This window comes from Myotis davidii, unplaced genomic scaffold (assembly GCF_000327345.1).
Source record: "Myotis davidii unplaced genomic scaffold, ASM32734v1 scaffold228, whole genome shotgun sequence".
NCBI classification, from domain to species: domain Eukaryota; kingdom Metazoa; phylum Chordata; class Mammalia; order Chiroptera; family Vespertilionidae; genus Myotis; species Myotis davidii.
Window position 1 is genome coordinate 2,252,737 of NW_006300104.1, and position 6,679 is coordinate 2,259,415.

Here is a 6,679-nt window from a genome sequence, read left to right on the forward strand (position 1 = left end):
GGTGATGGGAATAAAAAAGATTTATAATGTGCTCAGGGCAGGAGAGGAGGGATGAGACAAGCACAAAATTAAATAAAAGGTAAGGGTTTAGGAAGGAAGAGAGGCCCAAGAAATAAACACCTTAAGCCTAAAGCAGTAACATTTTTGAAAACCAAATTCAGCAATACACGTTGCAGCAATTTGTAAACCAATGTCTGCTTATAGTAGTCATGATAGTAATACCTTTGTATTTGTACAACTCTGAGCTCTGTGTAAAGTTCTTTACCATTCACCATCTTCTTTTCTATTCACAACCACTCTGCAAGATAGAATGTATCGATCCCATCGAAAGACAATAAAACAAAGCTATGAGAGGCTACTTGAGCATCTCAGAGTCACACAGCAAGCACATGGCAGAGAGGCCACTTCCTACGCCGAGAGCAGCACTTGTCCCTCTCCTTTCAGCCGCGTAATAAGCCATCAGATGGTCTGCAGTAGCTGATGCTTCACCTGAGCCATCTTCCCTTCTGGTCACAGTGGAGCCAGCTCTGTACAAGCGACCCAGTCAGAGATCTGGAATGATCCAATTTTTCTATTTGGTTCAAAGCAAATATCCAGAGGTATGGAGAAGGTAGACTGAAAGGAAGGAAACTGGAGAAAGGTGTTGACTTTAAAACAGAGCTCTTATCATGCTGGGTAATTGCTTTTCATAGTTGTTGTTTTTTAAAGCAGAAATTATAGATCCATAAAATGCTAATGAACGTTCACATTCACAGCATGTACTGTAATGACTCTGATGGAGAAGCACGCAGCTTCCCTTCAGTTCTGAACAGGCTGCCAAATGAGAAATACCTCGTTTTAAGCAATCATAGATTAAATAATATTGGTAGCTTACTTTGAAATACAGACACACCCACGCCACCACCACCACCACCACCACCACTGTAAAAATAATATTTTAAATTAAAATAAAATAGAAAGAGTATCAAAGAGGAAAATATTATTTACAGAAAATTGTGAAATTGACCAAAAATTAAACATTTTTAACAGTTAAGCAAAGTAAATTAGGGATCTGATGGAAACTTCATTCTCATCCAAGTTTACTGTCAATCACAATTCTTCGAAATGCCAATACCTGGGCGACATAACAATAATAATAACAAAAAGTTGTAATAATAATAAGCAAAGAACTGTCTTCATACCACTTTTTCTAGATCGATACTGCTTCTCTCTGCCTCGAAACGGATGGGTTGGAGTGTGTGTGTTTTTATATTCTTGTGAATAGAGTACCCAGCCAGCCCAGCCCTTGCCACCTAGCCCCCCACAATAAGAAGGCTGCCAACCTTTCAGATCTGAGTGCATCAGACTTAAATAATTTACTATTGCCTCCCAAAATCACTTTGCCAAATGAAGGGAGAAAACTTGGAGTCAGGAAGTAGCCGATTATTTTTACTATCCCTCTGAGTCTGGGGGGTTGGCTGCATTGTGAGGCAGCCACGGTTTTGTGCAATGTGGTCACTTGTTCCCTTCTCTGCTTTCTCTATGTGGCTACCTCTCTTTATTTGAACCTATATTATTAGTACGTTTCCTGAAGATGAAATCCGTTCTGCTTTCTTGTACCTTCTTCCCAATAATTTATATTATGCAAGGACTGAGACAGTACTTTCTCAGTCCCAGATACATACATCATATTCCTCTCCCCAATTCAAGGCAATTTTATATTTATGTGTGCATAGATGTCCAAGCGAATGGACAGATGACTCTTAGTTCGGGTCCCCCAGAAGCCATCCCTGAAATAAGGATTTAAGTGCAAATAGTTTATTTGAAACATTATCCCAGGAAACAATGGTGGATGGGCGGAGTAATAGTTAGAGCTAGTTCTCCTGTACTCGCAGACTGCTGTGTAAGAGGGCAGACCTGGCGCCAGCTATTAAGAAAGCCATTGGACAAAGAGAAGCAGAATGTGGCATTAAGTCAGAACTCCATGCATTGCATGGTAAGGCCCTAGAGCAGTGGTTCTCAACCTTCCTAATGCCGTGACCCTTTAATACAGTTCCTCATGTTGTGGTGACCCCCAATTTCATTGTTACAAATTGGACATAATTAAAGCATAGTGATTAATCACAAAAACAATATGTAATTATATATGTGTTTTCCGATGGTCCTAGGCGACCCCTGTGAAAGGGTCGTTCGACCCCCAAAGGGGTCGCGACCCACAGGTTGAGAACCGCTGCCTGAATAGAATAAAGTGGGACACCAACAGCATCTCCTACAGGATAGATGCAACCCAAATGAGATAAGAATAAAACTACATCATAGGGTGCTGTTAGGATGAAATGGGTACATACATTGAAAACCACATAGGGACTATGTGTGATAAGTATCCAATAGACATTATTATGTTATAGTTTTGATTATTATAAATACTAGAGGCCCAGTGCACGGATTCATGCACATTGAAAGGAAATTAATTAGAAGACATATTTTAGAGGCCAGGGAGGGGCCACAGGAGGGTTTCAGGGCGTGTCCGGCCCGTCTCATCCAGTCCCAATCAACTAGACCCCAGCAGCAAGCTAACCTACTGGTTGGAGTGTCTTCCCCCGATGGTCAGTGTGGGTCATAGCAACTGGTCAAATGGTCGAATGAACAGTTGGACACTTAGCATATTAGGCTTTTATTATATAGGATAATAATATATTTTTATCAGTGTGTTTTACATTAATTTTTAAATTTAGAAATCATTCATCTCTGTACTATCTAATGAATTATTTGCCTATTATAGAAGATATTTTAATGACATAAAATATAAAATGTAAGCAATTAAAACTGTTGAACATAGAGACACAATTGAAATTATAAAATAAAATAGTAAGACTAATAACAAATACCACAGTCACCTGAATTTGTCATGACAGGTGATATATCTGTCTACATGCTGTTTAAAAGATTATGTAAAAGTAGCAAGATTTTAAGCCAGAACTAGCTTATTGTTTATTCTGAGCAAAGATGCCAAAGGAAGAGTTAGGAATCTCTTCTGAAGTTAAGCACCCTGGGTGTTTTGATGCTCAAAGACAATATCCAAAAAATTTTGACCACATTTTCCATAAAAATTATAGTCTCTTACCAGGAAGAACACATCAATATATATGACATGTGTTTGCCATTTATGCAGAAATACAGTGTGTCCATATAGTCATGTGCAATTTCTCCTGCTGCTGAAATGTAAGATGATTTTAGTGTATAGAAGGTAGGCCTGTTCTTATAGACTCATACAATCCATAGATATTACCTAGGGAAAGGTTTCTCTCAAAAGTTCAAACACAAATTTTCATAAAGAAGAGGTAGGTTAATGGTTGGCAAAGTTTCTTGATTCATGACATCCTTAAGGTTTAATAATACTTCTATGGTAGACCAAAATGAACACCTCACTGTTCCATTTATTAAGTAGTTAAATCCAAAATATTTTAAAGTATTTATTTTCTAAAAACATAGTAAATGTAGAAAAAATAAAGCATGAAATTTAAAGAAAAATATTTCTTTCTTTCTTAAATAATGCATACAATGAAATGTCAGCGCTTTTTCTACTAACCCTACTTCCAACTTGGACTTTGCATCGTAACCCTACTTCCAAATTCCAACATTTGCAGTTCTTCAATTGAGAATAATCTCTGGCCTCGAAGCCCATGTTTCTACTCGGCCGTGGCAGGTGAGAAATGCCGAGGAATTAACATCCCCCAGGAGCACCCCCAGCCAACCAGTAGTGAGAGTAACTGTATAAACACTCCAGCACCTCTACCCATTAGGGAGCATAACTCGGAGGTGTTTGTTCTAGTCTGTTTCCCAGAGTTTCCTATTAGGATTAAGCTCTAGTATCCACAGTGGGAGTTTGCTTTTATCGCCTGCCTTCTTCCCTTTCTGTCTAGCTTTCCTACTCCCCTTCTAGTGCTTCCTGGAATCGCCTCCTAACCAACATGCTATTTACTGGAACCCTTGTCTCAGGATCTTCTCCTGGAGGAAATCAAACCAAGACAAATGAATTAATGATTTGGTAGCTTTACACCATGTGCTAGCAATGCTTTTCCTATCATTTTTCAGTTGTTTCCTGCTTTCTATCACAGACGCCCATCTGAAGCTTTATTTATATGATAGGCACTGAGCTGATCATTATGTTCACACAGTACTTAACCACACTGCTATTCACTCAGCTGAAATGCATCAGTCCCCCATGGCTTTTACACTGTGCCCACTGGAAAAATACCAACATAAGTAAATATAAATAGGACATACAGTTCCTGCGTTTAAAGTTCATAGTCTCCTTTAGCTTTTCCTTATCTGGGGAGCATTGTTGTTATGCTTGATGTGTCCCAGAAGTCCCTTCAACGAGACTCAACTTTATCAATTCTTTTTCCTGCTGCGGTTGGGTGTTTTCTGCTGTCTTCCAAATCACTGGTTTCATCCTCTGCCTCATCTAACCGACTGTTTATTCCTTCTAGTGAATTTTTTATTTCAGCTTTTGTATTTTTCCTTTCTGACTGGCTCTTTTTGTTGGTTTATATGTCTCTTTTTTTTTTCTTACTATCTCTGTTTAAGTTCTCATTGAATTTTTTCCCTAAGTTTTGAGCTCTGTATCAGGTAGATTGCTTGCCTCCACTTTATTCACTTCTTGTCCTGAGGTTTTCTCCTGCTATATCATTTGGGGCATGCTTGTTTGCCTTTTCATGTTGCCTCTCTGTATTTGTTTCTGTGTTTTAAGTACTAGTAGATCTGCTATGCCTCCCAATCTTGGTATGACGGCCTTTTGTAGTAGGTGTCTGTGGGGCTCAATGGTGCAGTCTCCCTGGTTGCCTGAGCCAGGTGCTCCAGGAAGATCCCCTGCGTGGGTCATGTGAACCCTGCTGTTGTAGTTGAGACCAGACTGCTGCTGACGCACCAGTGGGTGGGATTGACCCTCAGTCTGGCTGACAATGAGGATCGACCCTGACCAGTATGAGCTGCTGTGGGGATTGACCTCCCAAAGCGGAATTCATCCCAGCAGGCTCTGGTGACTGCCAGGATGTTTCTTTGGGTGTGCTGCTCACGAAGCTAATGGAATTGTGCTCTAATCTTCTTCTAAAGCCCGCTCCTGGCTGTGTTTGTTCTGGGGCCTTTGGGGAGGCATTCAGGTGCAGGTCAATGTCTGACGCTGCCTGTGACCAACCCTTGGCCGTCAGTTTGGAGCTACAAAAGTGACCCACAGTTCGGAGCTGCCTCTGCTGAGCCTTGGTGTGTGTGGTAGGGACCAGTGTGCACACCAAAGCTGGTTTCCACCAGTACTGAGCCTGGGGGCAGGTCAGCAAAAGGCTCAAGGCACCCCAGATCTGCCTCTACCTGCCCTCTGCCTGCTAGGCTCAGTCACCGAAAGTGCATCTGGCAGGAGGCAATTTGGGTGAGTAAGTTCTCAATAAGTCCCGAGCCAGGGCCAGTGTTAATCACCAATGGGGTTCATAGATTCAAACTCGGCACCAGTGTTCGGCCTGAGGCTACTCCGCAAAAGTCTCAGGGGACAGACACCAAAGCTAGCAGTGACCTGCCAGGGGCCTGCGGACCTTTGTGGTGGGGCAGGATCTCAGGGAGCCCTCAGGGTGAGGCCAGCAGAGTTCATCAGGCTAAACACAGATTAAGATGTGGCTATGCGGAGGGAGGGCTCTGCATGAAACAGTGATGCCAGTGAGGCCTCTCTTCTTAGGAGCAAACAATGGCCATCACCCCAGAGCTCCTTGCTGTCTCTGCCACTGCCGAGTCTGCTTGGATCTCCTAAGAGCCTTCTAAGAAAGTCTGCACCACAGGCCCAGGCTGATCAAAGCCAGCTGAGTCCTACACAGGCCATGAGCATGGCTGGGGCCTTATGGAGGGAAAAGATGGTGTCTGCAGGTGGAGCAGGAGATGGACTCAGCACTGAGACCTTGGCAGCTGTCCCTCAAACCCTCTCCCTGTATGACTCCAGTCTGCTCCGACCCACTTCTCCTCGGAGTGCCTGCAAATGAGTCTTTATGTGCTGGCTCTTTAAGAGAGCACCTGGTTTTCTACCAGACTCCCCTCTGGCCCCTCCCCCATCTCTCCCTGGCAGATGGAATCAATTGGTTTTCAGAGCCAGCTGTTAGGTGGGCACCTCTCCCAGGCTCTAGTGCCCCAGGTTGGGAGCCCAGCATGGGGTTGAGGCCCCTCGCTTCTAGGAGGTACCTTTGCAGCTGAAAGATCCTTGAATATTCTCTACCGCCACGTGTGGGTGTGGGCCAGCCCTTTTTGTGTCTCCATTTTTCCTATCACTCTGGCCGTGGCTTCTTCTGTGATCCCTGGTTATTAGGCTTCTGTTCAGCTAGTCTTCATTTGTTATTCATGTTGATTGTTGTCATTTCCTTGTCACTCAAATTCGGTCCTGGGAGGAGGTGAGTGTACCTTCTACTTACTCTGCTACCATCTTGCATTCCTCTCCCCCCCCCCCCCCATCTGTGTATCTTCTGTAATGAGGTATCTGTCCAGAATTTATGCCCATTTTTAATTGGGTTGTTTGTTTTCTTGTGGTTGAGAATTAAGATATATATCAGTTCTTTATCAGATCTGTGTTTTGAAATTGATTTCTCCAAGTCTTTGGCTTACCTTAAAATCTGTTAGAAGACTGACATTCACAAAAAATGTCTTCCTCTCTACACTCTCCTGCTTT